Genomic DNA, 23,605 nt, shown 5'->3' with positions numbered 1-23,605 from the left:
CCTTATAATAAAAAAGTCACAGGAATGGACAAGAGGCTTGCAGGTGTACAATAAGAAGCCAGGAACAGGCTGATCTCTCTGGATAAATGTCAATATGCATTATTAAATGAAACAGTGGTTAAAATATGGACTGCTAGATGCGTTTTCCTTCTGAGGACATGGAAGGAATTGAAATGCCTTTTCAAAGCAGATGTCGATGTCTTTGCTTTTTTCGATCAATTCTTCATTGTGTGTGCATATAGTTGTAGATATCTAGTTTGAAGCATTAATTACAACACTGCTCTCTCCCCCCCACCCTCTGCCACAACCAGCAGAGTGGAGGCAGATCACAGGATTAGAGGAGGACTTAAGACAATTTCCTGAAGTGTTCATCGGAAGGTTTTGGGCCACCTGATATCCTTTTAAATCAGGGATATGTTTCATCTTCTTTAGTGATCCTTGCAGCATCTGACGTGCTGGGTCGCCTTAAGAAATACTTTCAAAGGAGATGGGATTGCAAGATCAGTAGTCACCTTCAAAGTCAGTATTTTTTCCCCCCTCTGGCATGGAAATATTAAAATCTTTTGAGACCTTCATGGACTCACAACAGGGGATCCCTGTTATTTCTGTTGTGGATGTACCTATCATTCCTTTTGAAAAGAGAGGTGGAATGTGGACATGAGAATGAAAAACAGTCTAAGTTGCAGGTCAGCTTATTCTGAAATGTAATTTCAAACAAATGCATAGTGGCGTGAACTGCTTCATAGCTAATGCTATCCCCTGGTTTGAAATTCGGTACACGTACAGATCCAGTCCTTAGGCTCATATATATCTCCTCCCCTTCTGCATTGAGTTTAATCTTGGTTTGTATGAGAAGGATTGATTGAACAAATCACAGTTTTCCTGGTTCTAACAAAATTGCAAACCATGGTTTGCTATGAACTCCGAAGTAAGTTAAGAAATTGCTGGGGTTTGGAGGAGGATTGAGGTATGCATAACCATAGTTTGGTGTACTGCTCGCATGGGCAGTGGTCTGAGACTATGAGAGGTGCACTTTGGAACATCTGGAGGGCATCAGGTTGGGGAAGACTGATGTAATATGTATCTAAACTGGCACTATAAGTGGTGTGTGTGTGTGTGTGTGTGTGTAAGAGAAAGAGAGATTAAATCAAGATAACACAGAAAGCTAGGAAAGTCATTTTTTGGTTTTGAAATAAACTTCGGGGTCATCTATAGTGCTGTTTAATGTGGACAGTAAGTTTCCTGCACTTCTATTAATTATCCATTATCCACATGATATTCTTCTCCAAATCACCACCTTACTACATTTCCCCTTTCTTTTGGAGAATCCCTGGTGTGAGAAAATCTGGATTGAGGGAGGGGTGAGTATGGAATGCAGTGATATGGAGGAGAACATCCTATGGGCAGTGAAACGACAGTATGGCTGAGCCCTCAGGCCTGAGGGTAGTCATGTTTACAAGACATCAGAGTTGTGTGGCAGATAATGAGAAGACTCTCCACCTTCTGTTGAGGTTTGCTGGGGCAGATGGGAGTCAAACAACATCTGGGAAGCCATCATTCCCTGCCCGATCCCGGGGCCTTAATGCATCTTATCTTGCAGTGCCCAAGTGATCTCTGTTCTTGTCCTTTCTTTAAAACAGAAAGAGAACAGAACAGCTTAGAGTATCACTCACTATCTCATTCCTAGTGTTCTGGCTCAGGTGGCCTCTCGTTCCTCAAATGCCACCACAGGGCTGCTCAAGAAGCCTGTGCCCTGCGGAGGAGCAGAGACCTGGTTTTCAAAATGTCTTCCCTCTCCATAAATGTCTTCCCTCTCCATAAACAGCCTTTGCTGGTTCATTACACAGTTTTAATTTATGCTTATTGTTTTCAACAGTATTATGTAACCTGCTCCGTGAGGCTCACTTGAAAAGCAGTGCATAAATACCTTTAAAATAAACAAATAAATGAATAATTGTGGAATAGACAGCAGCTAAATGGGAAACTCTGAAGGTCTATACAGTATTTGGTCTAGCTGAGGTGGTAGCATCTTACTGTTTTAACATCACTTTACATGATCTTGTGCATATACTGGTATTTGCAATAATAAGTACATAAGTCTGAAGGAGATAGACATGTCCGTAAACATCCACCCTGCCTTCTGAGGGCCTGTATGTAACCTTCAATGAAGTAAGAATCTCACACTGAACATCACTTGAGGTTATATTTTCTCATCCCAGGCAGTTTAGCTACAGAGCAGAGTGATAGTAAGGACATCTTTTCTCTCTGCTGTGTCATTGCTGCCAGCCCTGCGCATGTCTCCTTAGGAACAGAGTTTCTAAGGCAGGGATAATAGCTCCCAGTTAGGTATGTGGTCTGCAGCTCTGAGTTTTGTTTTGTGTGGGCTTTTGGTAGGATATGGTTATAGGTCTGGTCACTTTGAAGAGGTGAAATGTTCATCCATGCAGATGCCTAATGCATTCCTACTCTGCAGTTTCTGCTAAGCTAGAGAAAACAACATAACCTGTTATTCTTGTGTGTGTGTGTTTAAAATACTGATTATCTTTTATTCTGATCTCCTGGGAATGGTATGCTTGGCAATGGCTTCTATGGAGAACTATAAACTGAGAAGCATATCCCCCCCCTCCAACTCCTCTCAGCTGTGAATATTGTACAACTCCAATTACTCTATTACTTTAATTATTCATCCGATTTTAACCATAATCTTGTCACTCTTTGCATAACTCAAGTAATGCACTAAAAAGCCAACTATCCAAAGATAGCAACATTTAATAATATTGGCAATCCATTATCAAGGTGAAGCCACTTATTAATGTATCTTTTAGGTTTATCGCTGTCTGCCAAACATTGCTCCTCTTACAGAAATATAAACCGTAGGGATCACAGAGAGTTTGAGTGCAGGTCTTAATGGATCTGGTCCCTGGGGAAAAGGTAGCATTCAAACTTCATGCACCTTTGATTATGTAAAATTGCTACCATGGAGGGTGTCTTGTGAGGAACATAGAGATGGACCGAGACATTCTGAGTCCTGAGATGGAAAAGACAAATAGTACCTACCTATCTGTGATGGGACGATGAGCTGCTTGTGCGTAAAATGCAAGTCCCTCAGAGTTTGATCAGGTTTTCAAACCTCTGCCTGTGACGGAGCCCCTCCAGCATGGCTGCGTCAATCACTAGTAGAATCCGAAAGTGGCTGCCTTCGGAATCGTTTCCAACATAAAAGCTCTTTAACGGAAACACGTCGTCTGGCCTCTCGGCGTGACAGTTTCCGGCGAGGTGTGGGTGTCCCTATAGGAGGTCCTGAGACCTCCCCACTGTTTTCGCTGGAAGCGTCTCTGAGCCATCCCTCCGACTCACTTTCCCTTGGAGTTCTTGCTCGCCCTCTACTGGTTCCCTCTTCCGCTGCTACTCCTCTCTCAACCTCAGTGAGCCTTTGCGCCCCCGGCGCTTTAGATGGCAGTTCCCTGACATCCACCTCCCCTCCAGGGCCCCCTTCACCCCCTCCCGTCTCCTCCCCTACTGGCGGTGAGGAGGTAAAACCCCTGAAAGAACCTCCTTCGTCTTCCGACGTCGCGAACACTTCCCTCCACTTGTTGCTGTTCCTACTCTCTCGGTAATCTTCGTCATCGGAGTCCACTCCCTCTTCCAACTCCGACTCCGCGAACCCTTCCATTTCCTCTTCCTCATCGGTGGTGCCGAAATACTCCCTCCTAAACCTTGCTATCGGCTGAGGTTTCCTCGGGAACCTTTGGTGGAACGTTTCTGTTAAAACCTCGTCATTGACTTCCTCTGCACTTACCCAGGTGTTTTCTGACTCCGGTTCCCCTTCCCACGCCACCAAATACTCCACCTGATTTCCCTTCCACCTGGAATCGAGGATTTCCGCTACATGGTTGCGGCGTTCCCTCTCTTCCAAGGCTGGTCCCCTGACGTACTCCCCTTCACGTCCCCCCCTGTATGGTGACAGTAACGACCTGTGGAACACTGGGTGCAATTTCATGTGGTTGGGTAATCGGAGTTTGAAAGCTACCGGGTTGACCTGCTGAATGACCTCAAAGGGTCCCAATCTTCTGGGCCTCAATTTCTTACAACCCCCTTTGAACGGCAACCCTTGGGTTGACAACCACACTTGATCCCCCACCCTTATGGTTTCACCTTCCCTTCTGTTCTTGTCTGCCTGCTTCTTATATTGTGCCTTAGCCCTTTCTAAGTTGAGCTGGAGCTGATGATGGATCGCTTCCATCTCTTCTACAAAATGTTCAGCCGCTGGGACGCTCCATCTCTCCCCTCCTTCCCCTGGAAATGCCCTGGGGTGACACCCGTAATTAGCCAAAAAGGGACTCATCCCTGTGGACACATTCTCCGCATTATTGTAGGCAAATTCTGCCAACGCCAACTTTTCGACCCAATCGTTCTCTCTGTCATTGACATAACACCTCAGATATTGTTGAAGAATGCCATTTGCTCTTTCCGCCTGCCCGTTGGTTTCAGGGTGCCGGGCAGTTGAAAAATTGACTTCCACGTGCAGCAAGCTCATGAGCTTCCTCCAGAACCTGGAAGTAAATTGTTTGCCGCGATCTGAGATCACCCTCAAGGGAGCCCCGTGCAACCTAAAGATGTGTTCTACAAACAACTTCGCTGTTTCTTCCGCTGTGACTGCATGTGAGCATGCTACAAAGTGGCACATCTTAGTTAACAGGTCTACTACTACCATGATGGCTGTTTTCCCCTTGGACTTTGGCAGATCCGTCATAAAATCTATTGATATCGCTTCCCAAGGCCGTTCTGGTGTGGGTAATGGTTCTAATAACCCTGCCGGCGCCCTTCTTTCCCCTTTGGCTCGCTGACATTGGTCACACCCTCTTACATACTCCCTTACATCTTCCCTCACCTTAGGCCACCAAAATTCCCTGGTAACCAACCACATGGTCTTGTGTTGTCCAAAATGTCCCGCCGTGGGGCTATCATGCAACTGCTTGAGTACTCTCCCCCTCAATTCACCTTCGGGTATATACAGTGCCCCTTTGTAATACAATGCCCCATTTCTTTCCTCAAAACCTCCGGGGCTCTCGCCCTCCCCCCTGAGACCTCTGAGCTTATCCTGGGCATATTCATCATTTTCCGTTTCCTCTACCAGTTCTCGTTGCCCCACCAGCGCCGCCCCACACACCCAGCGGTCCTCAGGGATGACATGTCTCTCTTCGATCACCCCCTCCCCTTCCCAATACTCTGGTTTGCGTGAGAGCGCGTCCGCCCTGACGTTTTCTGGGCCTGGCACATAACAAATTTCAAAGTTGAATTTGGAGAATTCCTGTGCCCATCTCACTTGTCGTTGGTTGAGCACTCGAGCTGTTCTCCAATACTCTAAATTCTTGTGGTCGGTGCACACTTGCACCTTGTGTTGTGCCCCAATTAATAAATGTCTCCACCTCCGGAATGCTTCGTGAATGGCAAGTAGTTCCCTGTCATACACCGTGTAATTCCTCTCGGATTTATTCAGCTTCCGCGAGAAGAAGGCACACGGTCTCCACTCCGACGCACTCCTCCCCGGTTGAAGAAGGACCGCCCCTACCGCCCGGTCGGATGCATCGGTTTCCACTCTCATGGGTTTTCGTAAATCCACATGCAGAAGTTGTTCTTCCGAGGCGAAAGCCCTTTTCAGTTCTTCAAAGGCTCGATCCGCCTCTACCGTCCAAACAAATTTCTTCTTGCTGCTGAGGCAGTCGGTGATGGGCGCCGTCAAGTGGGCAAAGTTCTTGATGAACTTCCGATAAAAGTTCCCAAACCCCAAGAATCTTTGCACGTCCTTCTTGGTCTTCGGTGTCTTCCATTCCAGTACCGCTTGGACCTTGCCTGGATCCATGGCCAATCCCTTGTCTGACAAGCGGTACCCCAGGAATTCCACCTCCTTGGTATGAAACTGGCACTTCTCCAGTTTCACCCACAGCTGGTTGGCTTGCAGCCTGCCCAACACTTCTCGAACGTCCCTCACATGCTGTTCCTCATCTTCCGAATACACCAACACGTCGTCTAAAAAGGCCACACAATTCTTGTAGAGCAAAGGTCCCAGAACGTGGTTTATAAAAGCTTGAAAACACGCGGAGCCCCCTTGTAGACCGAAGGGCATAACGAGGTATTCAAAGGCTCCCAAAGGGGTAAACATGGTGGTCTTCCATTCATCTCCCTTCCTTATGCGTATCAGATTGTACGCCCCCCGCAGGTCCAGCTTTGTAAAAATCTTTCCCTTCCTTACTCTGGTCAAAATGTCATCAATTCGGGGCATAGGGAAAGCCAGGGGCTCCGACACTGCATTGAGGGCCCTAAAGTCACACACCAGTCTCGGTTTGTCTGTGTTCTTTTTGTTCCACAAAAAACACTGGGCTGCCCCCCACCGCTCGGGACTCTCTGATGAAACCTCGCTTCAGGTTTTTGTCAATGAACTCCCTCAGCTCCTGCATCTCCCTGTCTGACATGGCGTACAGCTTGCCTACTGGGAGTTGGGCCCCAGGGAGTAGGTTGATTTGACAGTCAAAGGGTCTATGCGGTGGCAGTTTGTCTGCTTCCCTTTCGCTGAATACGTTGCTCAGATCTGCGTATTGCGGGGGCACCTTCCCTTTGTCCATTACTTCCATCCCGGCTAGGGTGACTCTGTCTCCTCCCGAAACCTTCCCCTCCTTGCAGTGTTCTAGGCAATGCGCTGACCCAAAGGAGACCACCCTCTGATGCCAGCCCACTAGCGGATCGTGTAGCGCCAGCCAGCTCATCCCCAAAATGATGGGCGCTCCTCCCAGGATGGCCACATTAAACGCTATCTGTTCGGTGTGCCTTGCCACCCTCATTATCATCGGGACAGTCTGTTGGCTAACTTCTCCCCCCAACAGCTCTCTGCCGTCAATCGTAGTCACCTGCAAGGGGTTACTTAAAGGGATGGTCTGTATCTGGTGCTCAGCTGCAAACTCCTTACTCATGAAATTACAGGAGCTGCCTGAATCCAAAAGCGCCTTGATCTTTAGTGGGTGTCCGTTTGGCAGTTCTAGTAACACCTCTATCACTAAAGCGGGTCTGGGAGGTTCCGGCATGGGCACTTTCACTGCTCTTTGGCCTGGCTGCTGTGCCCCGACGGTGGCAGCCAGGCGTTGGCTTTTACTTGCTCCTTGCCTTCCTCTTCCTTTCCCCCAACAGCTCCTGCCATCCCTTGCCATTCCTTTCTTTGTGGGCAGACTCTGGCAAAGTGCCCTGGCTGTTGGCAGAGATAACATCTCTTGGCGCTCTTTCCCTCCTTCTTCCGCCCTTCACTGGGATTTGAAACTGCGCGCGCCCGCGCTGTTCCAACTTCCATCGGCTCTGCCGGCGGGAAAGGTGGCTCTGGAATGTCTGGAATGCGGAACTCCCTCCAACGGTCTCCTTTCCCTTCCCGCTTTTCCAAAGCCCTCGCCTCCTGGCACAGCGCAGATTTGGTTAACTGATCCATAGACTCCGCCCTGGGCCCCCGGGAAAGCTCATCTTTGACGGTTGAAGAAAGCCCCTCTTCGAAAAGCATTTGGATGGGCTCCGCCGATAGGTCCCACCCCAATTTATGAATCAGCATAGTAAACTCAGTCCAGTACTCACGGACAGATCTGCTTCCTTGCTGGCAAGCCATTAACTGCCTTCGCACCACCCCCTGCTCAATATCGCTGGAAAACATCAGGTCCATGGCACGAAAAAACTTCCTCGTGTCCTTTAGGATCTCATTATTCGCTGCCATCAGGGGTCTAACCCAATCCTTCGCCCCGGATTCGAGATGGCCAATCACAAAAGCCACTCGCGATTCCTCGTCGGGGAAGTCATCAAACTGCAAGTTTAGAGCGTATTGCATCTCTGTTCTAAAGGCATGATAGTTCCTGGGATCCCCCCCGAATTTCTGCACCAATCCTGGCACCTTTCTGGCGAGCGGGGTGGTTTTCTCCTTTCCCTTTTCTGCATCCTGAGCCCTCCTCTCCTCAAGCCTCGCCGTTTGCAGCGCCAACTGGATCTCCAACGCCCTGTACCTTTCTTCCAGGCTTGGACCCCCTCCAGCTGCTCCTGCTCCTCCGGTTCCGGCTGGGTTGCTCATGATGCTTCTCCCTGCACAAGCTGGCTTTCGGTGACTTTCGGATTGCTGTGATGGGACGATGAGCTGCTTGTGCGTAAAATGCAAGTCCCTCAGAGTTTGATCAGGTTTTCAAACCTCTGCCTGTGACGGAGCCCCTCCAGCATGGCTGCGTCAATCACTAGTAGAATCCGAAAGTGGCTGCCTTCGGAATCGTTTCCAACATAAAAGCTCTTTAACGGAAACACGTCGTCTGGCCTCTCGGCGTGACAGTTTCCGGCGAGGTGTGGGTGTCCCTATAGGAGGTCCTGAGACCTCCCCACTGTTTTCGCTGGAAGCGTCTCTGAGCCATCCCTCCGACTCACTTTCCCTTGGAGTTCTTGCTCGCCCTCTACTGGTTCCCTCTTCCGCTGCTACTCCTTTCTCAACCTCAGTGAGCCTTTGCGCCCCCGGCGCTTTAGATGGCAGTTCCCTGACACTATCCATAGTAAAAAAACCCACACCCATCAACTATAGAATATGCTGCTTTTTTAAAAAAAGAAGGGAGATCCTTCAACCCATAATATGTATGCATTTTGCCATGGTTCATAACACTAGCTTTTTATTCAGGACAGACAAAAAGAATAAGAGATTAATAGAATTGTAGAGTTGGAAGGGACCATAAGGTTTATTTAGTCCAGCCCCTTGCAATGCAGAAATCTTTTGTCCAAGGTGGGGCTGAACCCAGAACCCTGTGATTAAGTCTCATGCTCTACTGACTCCATCACCCCATACGACTTAAGTACTTCTTCACGCAGCACATAGTTAAATTATGTAATTAGCTTCCACAAGAGGCCATGACAGCCAGTGACTTGGATGACTTTAAAACTGGGATTAGATAGATTCATGGAGGATAAGACTATCAATAGTTACTAACCCTGATCGCTGTGTTCTGCCTCCATGATCAGAGATGGTATGCTTCTGAATGCCAGTTGCTGGAAATTGCAGGAGCAAACTTACTAGGGATTGGGTCCCATTGAACTCATTGGGACTTCTGAGTAAACATGCTGTTTAAAAAAAGAGTTTAAAGAACCTTTCCTCAAAGAAGATTTATATTTCCTGATGATCTCAGTTTATGGGGATTGAACAGAACTCTGCCGACTTCATAGTGTCTCTTGTTTGTTTTACAATTTGCTGGAATGTAGGGCAGAATATGTTAGCATCGTATATTAGTGTGAATCCCTTACAAAGCAAACAAAAAGTTGTCGAAGCTGCTTCTGGGTCACGTATGCCAATGCGGTACATTATCTCTGTGCTATTTGGTGCAAAAAAAGAGGAAAGTGTTTTGGCTTGGCATGCACATTTTTTTATTTATAGCTGTCTTTGATCCTCTTTTGTTTTTTGGCTGTTATGTGTTGCATTCCCTTCATTAAGCTAAAATGAAGCTGAAAACCATCCGAAGGATTATGATCCTCTGGCAAAATGTTAAATTGTGCTGCTGACCTAAGTTAATGTTGCAGTAATGGGGGATGAGCGTCTCTGAGAAATCGCAACAGAATACATAAAAATCTACAGCGGTATCATGAAGAATTTTTAAGTGCCAGATTCCAAAGGCTCTAATTAAAGGGATTGTGCTCCCACAGGCAGAGGAGGAGGAGGAGGAGGAAAACAGAGGGTTAGCATGAAATGCTAAACTGAAGTTTAGCATCAGGAGGTCAAGCCACGGCAAGTTTAGGCCACTGTACCTCCTTTCCTTTTTCAGTGGTGTTGGGAAGTGGTCATCTTTGGATTAAGCAAAGCACATAGTCTGTTCTTAAACAAGAAAGCAGATTCACTTAAAGGAAATTGATTCAGGCCTTAACTGTGGTACCTCTAGTTGCGTTCCGCTCTTGTTATGGACTTTCAGCTTACAAACGCGGCAAACACGGGCATGCGCAAAAGCGATCTGCGCACTTCACACATGTGCAGGAGAGGCGCTCTAGTTGCAGACTTTTTGGGGTGCAAACTGCACCCTGAAACGGATTAAGTCCACAACTAGAGGTACCACTATACATGCAATCTTGCTTTATAAATTTGAAACTTTTAAGTGAACCACAGGGTTTCTGTAGACCATGCCCACTCCTAAACTGAAGCCCTTTCCAAATTGGACCTTTCCCTGCTACTTAAGCCCCCAAATAATAGATGAGTGATAAACTGGTCTCTTGACTATACCATTTCACACTGCAGGTGAGAGCCCTTGTTGGTTCAGTGGAGACACAGGTTTGCCACATCGCCTTTTAATTGTGAGAACTAATCCTAAGCTTAATAAGCATGACATTTGTTCATGCACATTCAAGTTAGAAATGAAGTGAATGTCCAAAATAAAAATGCACCTTTTCACAGAATTAAAAAGAATTGGTTTATGGATATAAGAAAGAGTGCATTTCACTGGTGAGATTCAAAGTTTTTGTTTTGCATTTTCAGAGATGGAGTTTCGTGCTTCAAAGTAGACATTTGCAGTTATTTCTGAGTAGCTTGAATCTAGATGACAACAAAAGTGGTGACACAAACACACTTCCTACCAAATAGGCCTGTGCATTTTAAGATTAATCTGAGTTGCGTGTCGAGGTCCCCAGGTCCACCCCAATAACTCACACATCACACAGAATTTTTGTTTAAGGTTTTTGGCATAATTTTGGCCACAACTTTATTAAAATACAAATTTGTGAGTGGTTGCTTAGGCATTGGTTGCGACTATCTGCCCCCACCATGGGGGACAGACTGACATTCCGCACGATGCGAAAGTCAGAATGGGGGAATACACTTGGGGGTTACGCGGAGCAGGGAACCTGCCCTCACCCCAAATGCAACCAGGAGCTCATTGCTATGGCCCGAGCCCCCTTGACAGAGTGGACAAGCAATAGTTAGCCCCCAATTCCTTTAACGGAATCCCTTGCAGCAGCAGCATTAGAGGGGCAGGCACAGCCAATCCATGCCCCTCAACCAACCAAACCATAAACCAATGCCTAACCGCAACCTTACAAGTTGTGACGATTTGCTACGCAGTAGGCAAAAACCAAATGGCCCCAGCCAATCAGCCAGATGGACAAAATTCCTACCAGGCCCCCGCTCCAAAGCAGACGACCCCATGACAGGCATAGCAAGGTCAAAGCGAACAACCCTATTCTAGGGAGGGAGGGACGGGCAATCCGCTGCACGGGCGAAAATAGGAAGCCCTAGCCTCGTGCAAGGAGTTTTAGCATTTCTGGCTGTCAATCAATAAATGGCAACATAAATTTCTTCCCAACAACAAGGGAAGCCCCAATCGCATCAGTGGCCAACGATCAGTTAGCCCGCCCCCAACTTTGGAGTGTCCTGGTGGCCCCCACCGCAACACGTGCTCTCCATGAAGGAGAACACGCTTTGCACTGAGCTCTTCAGTCCGATTTCCCACAATGAATTTACTTGGGCTAAATTATTTACTATTATCATTATCATCTATTTATGACCTGTCCTTGACCCTAAGGCCCCAGGGCAATCAATGTTACCTGAACTGTGGACAATGATCTACTTATTTGTTTTTTGAGATGTTTGCTCAAATAGCACTTGGCCAGTCCCACTTGTGTGAAATTCACTTCAGCTGTTTGAGGCTGATCCAACATTCTTGACATCGTTGTACCAATGAAACCGTGCAAGGAAGCCTGTTGGGTGCCACTCAAACCTGTAGAAAATACATAATATTTGAGTCACTGAGCAAATAACGTCACCAAAGTCTGTGTTGGCAGCCATCTTACATTTATCAAGCAGCACTTGGGTATCTTATCCATTGGTTATGGAAGCCTTATAATAGTCAAGTGTGATGTTAACAGTTCACACCCTTGTGTGCTAGAGGTTCAGCCCAACCACACCAGTAAGCAGAATGGACTTTGGTTCGACTTATCTTTTTTAGTATTTTTAATTATTACACATATAGCCTATTCTTCTTCAAGGGAGCTCAAACCTTCAATTTGCAAAAGGGTTTCTAGTTGGTTTCCCTTCCTGGCAGTTTATGGGATCAGATCTGTTTAGTTTCAGCAGTAGAACTGCATCAAGGGCCTTCAGACTATTTGGAGTGGGGGTAGATGTGCACATGGATCATTATGATTTCTGTTTTAGGAACTGAGCTGTCACAGGGCATCCAGGGTGTAATTCAAACCTCCCAAGCTCCCAGAGAAAAAAGCCACCCACCAGATCGTATGTAAATAGTACGTTCCATTTAAGTTCTTTCCATAATCCAGAAGCAAGCAATGCCTTCAAAATTACCAACATAGAACATAGTTTTAAGTGGGCAAATACCAGCCCATGGAAATTTAATATGAGGGCAAACACAAGAGGTTCCCCAATTCCTCCTCTGCCCCTCAGATTAATAGAATTGAGTTCAAGAAGGTGATCTGCATCAGGATTGCATCTGGGGGAAATAAGGTTAAACCTCCTTTCTGGAAGTTCTGTGATCATGATGAAAATTAGGACTCTCCACCCCTCATATTAAGGTTGTTGTTGTTTTAAATGCAATCATTGTTGCTTGCTAGCTAATAACACACACACACACACACACACACACACACACACACACATAGAGTGGAACCTCGGTTTTCAAATGCCTCTGTAGTCGAACGTTTCGGCTTTTGAATGTCGAAAACCTGGAAGTAACTGCTCCAGTTTCCGAATATTCCGAATATTTTTCAGAAGCCTAATGTGCTACGCAGCTTCCATTTTGCGTTTCCCTATTGTATTGAGGCTTCTGCTTTCGTTTTTCAGTTTTCAAACATTTCAAACGGATTACGTTCGAAAACCGAGGTTCCACTGTAGCACCATTTTGCCTGATTGGACTCAAGGCGGATTACAGATAAAAACAAGAATCACTAAAAACATAGGGGGGGGGGGAACCCCAATCATTAAAAAACAATGAAACATTAATAGAATTAAAGCTATAAACACATATAAAATCTGCTTAAAACATACAAATAATTACAATAAAAACAGCACGGCTGTGCAACTAATGAAAAATGTAGTTTGACCCTAAGAAAATACAGCTGCCAGACTATATTTGCACTGAAGCTGTTTTTAGATGTTTTAATTGTCTTATTGTGCTATGCCACCCTGGGCTTCTTGGGTGTAAGAGTGGGATAGAAATTTAACAAATGAATAAACACAAAGTCATAAGAAATGTAGGAAACTGACTTATACTGTGTCATACCATTGGCCCATTTAACCCAGTTCCGTCTACTTTGATTGGCAGTAGCTGGGATGGGGGGAGAAATTTGTTTCAGTTCACATTTTAATGCAATCTTACCTACTTCACAGTTCCTGAAATAATACACCAACCAAAGCACAACACCCCTTTGAAATTCGCATGTTTACGAATTTTGCAATGCAGTTTTCCCACCAAGGGATGTGTACAACAGTGCTTATACCCAGCTAAGTGGACATGTAAATGCATCTATCATTGAAAATCACATGCAAAATCACTTCTAATTGGGCAACATTGCACACAAAAATGTAAATATTAGGTAAAATTGGCACTAGAATGCTGGCGAATTTTTAAGACATTGTCAGAAAACCGCAAGCTGCTATGGAAAGGTTTGGAAGTAAATTTAAGATCTGAAAAAATGAGAGAAACTGAAATGAACATATTCATTCCATTTTTAGGTGGAATGAATCTTTCCAAGCTTTTCATACAGAGGGATTTTCCAGACTTACCTAGAAACTCAAATGATTGAATTTGGGACCTTTGGCATGCAATGCGTGTGCCATGTCCCTTTCTCAAGTTTTTAGATGGTTGCCCAGGGCATACACTTAAGAAGAGATTTCCCCAGTGAGCATTTCTTATATAATACCAGCTCAGTTGCAGCTTGGTGGCCAAATTCATAAAAGCATCTCTCGTGAGCCTCCACTACTCTCAGAACATCGGCACGCCTGGGACAGAATTGTTCCTCTGCACTTATAACAACATTGGAATCTTGGTAAACATTGCACAGTTGAAACTTGTAGGGTGCAGCTGCAGGCTTTTAAACTTTTTATATTAACTTCCTCTGTTATTTTTAGCGCTAATCCTCTCCTTTTGGTCTAGTATCATGGAGCTCACCCCCCCCCCAGCATCTACTTAACCAGGTTTAGTGCTGATTAAAGCTCCTTTATTTGAGCTGCTTCTTTGTATTACGCACAGTTGCCTCGGGCAAATATGTTTGTGGAATGCGATGCAAATTAGGCTTCTTCTGTTCCACGCTGGACTGCACCTAGGCCATAATTTCCTAGCGTACACATTTCCTCCTGCTGCCACTGTCAGTCATGAAAGCCGGACAGCAAAACCAGATCTTGCTTTGACTCCCTGTTTGTCAGTGGAAAGTCAAAGCTGCTGCAGTTACAGTACAATCATTTCTTACTTGTGCAATTTCAACCTTGAAGTCTGGCCAGTTAAATTAAATGCATGGCAAGTTTTCCCTGGTGTGAAGAGAGTTTTTAAGCTTCTTGCCTTGCTTCCTGGGCAAAGCCCTCTTGGTATGCTGGTTCCAGAAGACTGGGGAGGATTGCTTGAGATCTTGTGGGAACTTGGATGGCTCTGTGAGATCTTGCGAGTGGATCCCAGAGCTGGTGTGTTGAGCAGGCCTTTCTCCAAAAACAAGGCAGAGAGGCTAACCTTACCAGGCAAGGTCCAGTCAGCACTCCACTTCTGGAAGGCTAGGGTTCCCAGGATACATACATCGGTGGTTCCCAGGATTTGAATATACATATTTCTGTGTATATGCAGAACCCTTGGAACTGAACTCCCACATAAAGTGCATTGCAGTTCCTTTGGAGTGGGACCTGCCTTAGGACTTGTGCTTCATGGCCTCTGAGTTCCAGCACTTCCTGTATCTGTTGCAGTGAAGGTGGGCAGGGGAATTATGGTCCATTAGCAGTTGCATTAGCAGCCACCATGTAACAGTGGGAAAAACATCCCTTTCCTAAACTGGGCATCTCGCCTTTGTACATTAGCAAGGCTCAAGAACAGAAGGTGACAGGCTTTCACAGAGAATCACGCTGTTATAATAACACTCTCCCCTGTGCCATCGCTTCTGGCATTGGAAGCTGCCGTGGTTTTGAAAATTGCTGTCATAAACAGGCTGTGATGTTAATATTATTTCCTTAACCCCTCTGAAACGTTGCCTATGTGTCAAATTCTCAGGCAAAGATGGGGTGTAATGTTCCCCCCCCACTTTCTTTTCAGGAATTTGTGGACAGGCCTTGGATATAATGGTGGTGTAAAGCAATGGGGGGGGGGTGTTTTACCACAGAAGCCACGGCTGAATGTTATACTCAGAAGGGGTCCCCCCTTGCATCCCAGGGACATAAGCTCCCTCCTGTGGAAGCCAAACAGTTATGAATGCAATTTGGCTTCCAAAGAAAAATTGGTACATTTCTGAGTCAATCACCACAGCCTCTAAAAAGCTTTCCACACCTCCATGGGGGATGCTGCACAGCACTCAAAAGCCTGAGGTGACTGTTCTTGTGTGTTGTGTCTGTGTGTTTGTTCATAGAGCAGGTATCAGCAAACTTTTTTAGCAGGGGGCCAGTCCACTGTCCCTCAGACCTTGTGGTGGGCCAGCCTATATTTTTTTTTGGGGGGGGGGAATGAACAAATTCCTATGCCCCACAAATAACCCAGAGATGCATTTTAAATAAAAGCACACATTCTACTCATGTAAGAACACACTGATTCCCAGACTGTCCACAGGCCAGATTTAGAGGGCAGTTGGGCCAGATCCAGCCCCCAGGCCTTAGTTTGCCTACCCGTGTCATAGAGGATGAACAAACATTCTTGTCTTTCCAACCCTCCTCTCAGAATGGCTACATGGATAACACTGGAAACTTCCACTTTCATTTTAGAGCAACCACAGCTTAGCACTGTATTCCTAAAGTGTTCTTAATTTTTGGACGTCTCTCCCCAAGGAAGCTAGACTGGCCCCCTCCTTGTTGTCCTTCCACCAGCAGATGAAGACTGTTTAATTCTGACATGCTTTTAGGAATGGCTGTTTTTGTTTTTTCAGAAAAGGACGTTATTATTATTTAAATTTTCTATACCACCCTTCATCTGAAGGTCACAGGGCAGTTTACATTATTAAAATACAAAAATGCATTCCATAACAAAAAAACACACAATATTATTATTTATTAAATTTAATAGTGCTGTGCCATATTCTAATAATTTGTTTTTATATTGTTTAACTAATTACAAGAACCTGAGTTTGCTTATTTCCTCCTCCCTCTCAGTTTATGTTCCTTTTCTGCTGTATCTTTTTAGAGCGTAAGCAAGGAGGGAGCTTTTCTTTTGGTTGAAGAGCAAGAATTAAAAAATAGTCTAAAAAAAAAGTAAAATAGGTTTTGGCAGATGCCTTCAAGGTGACATATACAAAAATACAATGCTGGTTTTGAATCCAAAATAAAGGCACAGGAACTGCAAAAGTTACTTCTGTTGTCACATGTGAACCTGCTTTAAAACGTAGATCCCCACCAGGCAGATGCTCCAATTGATAAATTTCTTCTCTCAGCAATCTGAGCTGAGCAACGCCTAACAACCTATACAGGCCAATGTAGTGTTAGCTCTCCTTTCCCCCATAGAAAATCCCTCTAACCCTGACTACTGCAACTGCCTTTGCTGCCATAATGCTCTTAGAGGGTCACTAAGCAGCTTGACCTCATTGCCCTCTTCGCCAGACAGCTCTCCTGGATCTCCATTCACAAAGTTGCTGCAACTTCATTCATAAACTAGAAAGGTCCACCTGTCTTCAATAAGCTCCAATGCTTAGTTACTGGATTGGGAGACTTGTAATGACCATAAATAAATACTGACAGCATGTGATCACTAATCCTTACAGCAACTATTAAAGGATCGGGAGACTTCAATCCTTAGTAACAGACTTCTAGACAGGACGTAAGATAGTTTTGAGATGGGGGAAAAAACATTAATACATACTAAAGGGTGGGGAAAATTCCTTTGTGATGGTGCCTTTAATATTCATGCTGAAGTGTTGACAATTGCACTACATTTTTGAATACTTCAGCTCTGAGAAAGAGGAGGTAGGATTTAGCATTAAACATTTTAGTGCTATGAAATTAGAATCCCATCCCTGAAATAAATGGAAACTATGTAGTAATTAGGGGTCTAAACCACAGAGCCTAGGGTTTACCTTTACCTTTCTTTATGTAGTAATTAGGGACGTCAACAGTTTAGATAACTTTAGATTGTGTTTTAGCTCATTAAGAAATTAAAATGTACATCGTAATAGGTAAGATGGGGGGAGCTGCAGTTAAAGGGATGGGTTAGGAGAGAGATAAAAAATACAATTATGCAAAAATAAAAGCTACAGTACTATTCATTCTACCTAGCCAAGTTGGCAAATATCTGGTTTCATGCTATACTATGAGGTTCAGGAACTGGGGGAAATGACCCATGGGGAAGGGCAGGGACACACTCAATGCCTGTGCGTTGGAAGGTGCTGTCCCAAGTAAGGAAGCTGCCTATATCCATGGAGGATTTCACATGGTATAGATGCCTGGAAAACCAGAGTTCTAGATCAAATGGGGAGCCTATGGAAGTGGAAGAAGACCAGCCCCCCCCCCCTTCAAACAGTCACTGTCCAACTTATGGAGAGCCATGGAAATGAGACTGGGAATACAGGGTGGAACAAGCTTATCCACACAGTTCTACCCTAATGTATTGCTTTTCCTAGTTCTTGAATGCCGGAAGAGGGTTTTCGATGCAGCCTTGCTGTGCTATACATCCTCCAGTCAATTGCTATTCTTTTATTTGTTTCAATCCTTCCTTCCTTCTTTCCGTGTGTGCAACCAGGCTATAGAAACGACCCCAGGGAAAATAGGTATGCTTGCTGAATAAGTCTTGCTGAACTGGGCATCAGATCAAAGCAGTGCTTTTTGTTTAACAAGCCAGGATTTCTGTGTCAAAGCTGGGCACTCAAAGGACAGACCCACACCATATCTTTAAGACACATTTAAACCACATTATCGCTCCCAAACAATCCCGGGAACTCTAGTTTGCTAAGGGTGCTGGAAATTGTAGCTCTGAGAAGGGTAGCTCTTCTCAGGTTTATTTGAGCCAAGAAATGTGCAGTGAATGTGCTGGAATTGTATGGTGTGAATCTGCCCCATAAATTCCATGTTTACCTCAATCTGTGATTTTTTTAAAGAAAAAATATATTCTCACATACATATTTTAACATGGACTTTCTCTCAGGATACATATTTAAATACATATTTTGATACATGCTGAGAAATGTGCTACAACATTGAGAGCAGTGTAAACTCCCAATGGATAGCTGAGTTCTGATCCACACATTAGAGTGAGAGGTTCAGATCAGGTCACATTGCATATGAATTTGCAAAGATTGCTCTCCTTAAGCATCCCTAACTGGGGTTCTGAAAAAGCGGCCTTCCAGATGGTGTGTAGAGTGTCCTCCATGTCTGCAATTGTGCATCTGGGGGCTCTTTCAAATCTCATAATAAATGTTTGGAGAATGGAGGCCCATGATCTTTCCATGCACATGTTCAAGTGACTTTCACGGCTGAAAAGGATGTCAAACTGTCTATCCCACCAAACTTACAGCACCAAAACCCATATTGTAGCTGGCAAAGATCTCCACTCTTGAAGCTGCCGGGCAAATCCCAGCAGTTTGCTGTATCGCTCCTTGAAAATAATCTCCTGCTGCCTTGTCAAACTTGTCTGGCTACAGCCAGTCAGGCCGTTTTGACACGGAGAACATGAAGCTGTTGAATTAAGGTGGCAGGGTTCAGAAGGAAATCTTAAATGGCTCAGCCTGCCAAAGAGCTGCTTTGCTGCTGAATTGGTTCCATTTTCTTTTTAACAGCCTATTTACCGAAGGGAAAGGAATTCAGCAGGTAAAATAAAGGAGATGTTAAAAAAACCCAAAAAAACCCCTGAGCCATGATGGCTCAGTCAAATCCCACTTAATGTACAGCAAGCTGCAATCCAGCCTTGTCTTTTCCATACCGGTTGTGCTGCTTCTTATCTTGTTTGTCAGAAATGAAAACAGGTGTACAAGGTTCTCCCTCCCCTGATATTCAAGATAGTCATAAAAATGCATACATTTATATAGTTAATGCGTCCTTTTTCTTTTGCTTGGAAAGAGGCAGTTAAGGATAAAGTCAGTGCTGCGATTCACGAAGCCTTTTGTTATTCAGTCATGCGGGGACGTGGTGTAGCAATGCTTTGTCACCGGACTATGCTATCACACCATCTTCGTTTCAGGGTGATATTTACACGGTGCTCGATCTGAACCTATTCTACAAATCAGCATCAAGGATTTCGCTGTGCAAATGGAGTTTTGCTTTATTTCATTGATGCTATCCCCTTTTAACTCATTCTGGCAGCCAAATGCGCTGCTCTGTATTAAGTTCCACCTTAGCACAGATGCCTATAGAGTCACATATTGGTGGGCCAGCACTGATCTGCATCAGAAATGGCAATTATCTCCCCCTCTGCTGTATCAATGTATAGTCAAGCAGATGAAGTGACATCACTGCAGTCAGAAATGAGGAAGCTCCAAGCCTGATGATGTGACATCATACACTGACTATCCCTTGATTTTATGTGTTCATTCATTTATTTCTACATTTATATTCCACCTTTCCTCAAAGAAATTTGGTACCAAAAAGGATATTGTAGAGGTTGGAAAAGGTTCAGGAAATGATCAAGAGAATGGAGCAACTCCTCAGTGTGGAAAGCTTGCAGCATTTGGGGACTTTTTAGTTAGAAATGTATGAAATTAGGATTGACATGAAGAAAGGGAATAGAGAAAAGCTTTTCTCCCTCTCGCAGAACACAAGAAGTCAGGGACATCAAGTGAAGCTGAATGCTAGAAGATTCAGGACAGAATAAAGATAAAAGTACTTCTTCATGCAGTGCATAAACTATGGAACTCACTTCTTCAGGGGATTGTGATGGCTACCAATGTAGATGGCTTTGAAAGAGGATTAGACAAGTTCATGGATAAGGTTATCAGTGGCTACTAGCCCTGATGACTGTGCTCTGTCTCCATAGTAATGGTTTTGAATGACAGTTGCTAGAAGCGACAGGAGGGGAGAGTGCTTATGCGCTCAGATCCTGCCTGCGGGTTTCCCACAGGCAACTGATTTTCTGAAAACAGGTTGCTGCACTTGATGATCCAGAAGACTCTTCTTATCTACTTATATTGTATACACTTCTCATGCTCCCCCTTTTTAATCCTGGCCATAACCATGTGGTGCAGGTTAGCCTGAGAGACTGCAGCTGGACCCAGGTCACATAGAGGGCTTTATGTCAGTAGAGATCCGAACCCTAGTCTTCTCCCAGGTCCTAGTGCAACACTTTAGCCTCTATAGTGGTACCTCGGGTTACATACGCTTCAGGTTACAGACTCCGCTAACCCAGAAATAGTACCTCAGGTTAAGAACTTTGCTTCAGGATGAGAACAGAAATTGTGCTCCTGCGGCGCAGCAGGAGGAGGAGGCCCCATTAGCTAAAGTGGTGCTTCAGGTTAAGAACAGTTTCAGGTTGAGTACAGACCTCCGGAACGAATTAAGTACTTAACCCGAGGTACCACTGTACACTGCACTGGCTGATACCATCCCACTGTTGTTACGAGGGAGGGAACAGAAGCAGAGATGAGGCTTGTGGCCAGAGCTTGTTGGCTATTTGCAGTATGGTAGCGCTGCAGAGAGCTTGCTGGGGAGACCATGCATTAAAAAGGGACTCAAATATAACTTAAACAAGGTTTTAATAACAAAAGCAAAAACTCCTTATACACTAAATACATCAACAACAAGCCAGACCCAACCACCAACCCATCCCCCAGGGTAATGGGAGAGCTAGGTGCTGCTCCTTATATACTACACCCAGTCGCTGACACACCTTAATCAATACAACTCAGCAGCACCTGCTATGTTTCACAGCTGTAAAGCTGGGTCTCGTTATCTTGCTCTGGCCCCTTAAAGACATACACATCGAGTGGAACAATGATGAACCTTTACATTTAAAGAAACCATTCAACAGAGCTGATGTCATGGGTTGGCATAAGTAGGCAACTGCTAAAGCAGAGCCCTCTGGAAAGACAAAGAATTCCTGCCCTTCTCCCTCACCCTTGACATCTGCTCACACAACACATGCTTTACTTTTTTTGGGGGGGGGGAGAGACAGACAGACAGACGGATGTGCCATCACCTGCTCACCCGCTCAGCCAAAATCTCTTCTTGGCAAGTGATTAGGCAATGGTGGCACAGAGGAACAACTACAGCAGCTGCAAAGAGGGAAGGATGCTCTAGCAAAGGTGAACTCATCCAAGGGCATCTTGTCCAAAACCTGGAGCCAGCATTCTTTCTGTGTTGATGGCTGCAGTCCTTAGGGGGGACATCCAACTTTCCTCCGTCTCTTTGTACTTTGGGAGAGTGTTTCATTGAAGCTAATCACCCAGGATTTTCTTCTCATGTTGCAATATTGTAGTCATTGTTTAACAAAACTCAGGTATTGTGGGAAGAGGAATGGAAGAGGGATGTAGTTTCAGCGGCAGTTGTTAGTGTTCACAAACTTTATCATCACCTTAGAATTATCCCCACTTTGCTAACATCTTTGATTACATCTTTCATTTACAATAGGTGATTGTCTTCTTCTGTTACTCAACCAATGGTGTAAGAATTGCAATGAGATTTCACACCTACTCATCTCGCAGAAGGCACTGAGTTGTTGTCAAAACATCACAATGTCTAGATGGTGATTATAAACCTAAACTAGATTACAGGCAGTACTCTGAATATGAAGGTTCCTTAAGCCTTTTTACCAATCACTTAATGTTTGCTTATTCTAACATCCTGGTAGTATACATGATATTGCTGCCCTGGACTTCTTTGGGAGGAAGGGTGGGATAGAAATTAATTGTAAAAATTAAAAATAAAAATGGGTGGGATCTACCTAACAAGCCCCATCAGTTGAAGTCCTGTGCAAGAACTTCCACTTCTGCAATGAGGCTTTCCCCTCCCCTCTATGTGCCCATGTGACCCCAATAATTGCTGGAAAGCTAAAATTCTTGCATAGACAGAATGATTGGATGAACTCAGTGTTGAATTCCACCCATTGTTCGCGGGTCAGAAATTCTGTTTTAGACAGTGATGTGGAAGCCAGTGTGAGGCTTGGTAGAAGATGCTGGTATTAGATTATCTTGATGTATAATCAGTTGAGAAGTTGAATGCTTTTCATTCATTGTCCCTCACTTTTCACTCAGTATGATAACAACTGGAAATGGTGGATGCAGATAAGGTCACTCCCGCAGCACTGAAGCCAGTTCATATTTGAAGTTTTCAGAAGTTAAAGGACATGCCCAAGTGAGAGTAGAAGCAGTGGAGAAGCAAGAGCCACCATATCTTATGAGATGTTGGCTGGCTGGCTGCAGAATGTTTGTTTCAGGCCCAAGAAATGCAAAAGAGTAAAATGCTGTTCATGTCCATGTGGTAGAATTTTTTTCTGTGGCAGGTATGCTTATTCAGCACATCTGAGGCTTATAAACTACACGGAGGACAGCAGAAATGGAAGGAAAAAGGGGGCTCCAGCGGCTATAAAATGTATCAAAGAACAGCACCCGCTCCCCAACGCAATAGCTGATCAGAAAGAAGCTGTTTTATTTTTGTATAAGAACTAGTATGAAAGAGGCCTCCCAGCATTCTCACAGGCCCATATAAGAACAACGTAAACAGTTGGGCCTGATGAGCATTGACTGTTCCCAACCCTAATCCTGCGGAAAGCCATCTAATTAGATTTTAATTTGACCCTGACTTGTTTTTTAGGAGGTAATTTAATTATTGCTTGATTTTATACCAATGTTATATATTTCATGTTAGCCACCCTGAGCCTAGTTTCAGCCGGGGAGGGCGGGATACAAATTAAAGTTCATTATTATTATTATTATTCCCAGTGTATTAAAATGAACCCAAGAACAGACTCCTAACTGGCAGCTGCTTTTTTAAAAGGTTGCATTAAAAATCCCCAATGAATACAAAGGTCAACAGGTTTTGAACAAATGCAAACTTTACAATCAAATCTAGGCAATTGCATTAGTTCATTCATCACTTGAAAGTGGATTTTTCATCTGAGGGCTTTTTCACACATGTTGGGAGACTCAGGGCACACACACAAACACACACAAAAGGAAGTATTTCACACAGCACAGAGTTAAGCTACAGAATTTGCTCCCATGAGGCTAGTGATGGTCACCAACCTGGAGAACTTTAAAAAGGGGGGGGGGGTGAAACAATTTCATGCAGGATAAGCCTATCAGTGATGAGTAGTTGTGATGGGAAAGGGACATGGCTTAGTGGCAAAGCATTGCTTTGCATGCAGAAGGTCTCAGGTCCAATCCCAGGCATCTCCAGGTACAGATGGAAAAAAACCCCCTTTCTGATTAACCACGTCAACACAAGCCCTGCTGAAGGGCTTCCATATCTGGTCTTTTCTTCCTCTGCACCCCCGCCCCCCCCCCCGCTGCACATCTGCTCCCC

The 23,605-nt window shown here is 44.8% G+C and overlaps 1 protein-coding gene across 5 annotated transcripts in view; it reads left to right on the top strand.

Moving 5' to 3' along the window:
• The window catches only part of FLRT2 (fibronectin leucine rich transmembrane protein 2), a 95,732-nt gene that overhangs the window by 28,732 nt on the left and 43,395 nt on the right, over positions 1-23,605 (top strand). The window contains exon 1 of one of the 5 annotated variants that reach the window (XM_081911581.1): positions 498-519. The exons of the other annotated variants lie outside the window; for them this stretch is intronic. The gene's annotated coding sequence lies outside the window, so the exon portion shown is untranslated. Of the gene's footprint in view, positions 1-497; positions 520-23,605 lie in introns of those variants that run through there. 5 annotated transcript variants of the gene reach the window in all.

The sequence above is a fragment of the Podarcis melisellensis genome (assembly GCF_964234715.1).
Source record: "Podarcis melisellensis genome assembly, chromosome: 1".
Lineage (NCBI taxonomy): Eukaryota > Metazoa > Chordata > Lepidosauria > Squamata > Lacertidae > Podarcis > Podarcis melisellensis.
This window is presented reverse-complemented; position numbering and strand designations above follow the sequence as displayed.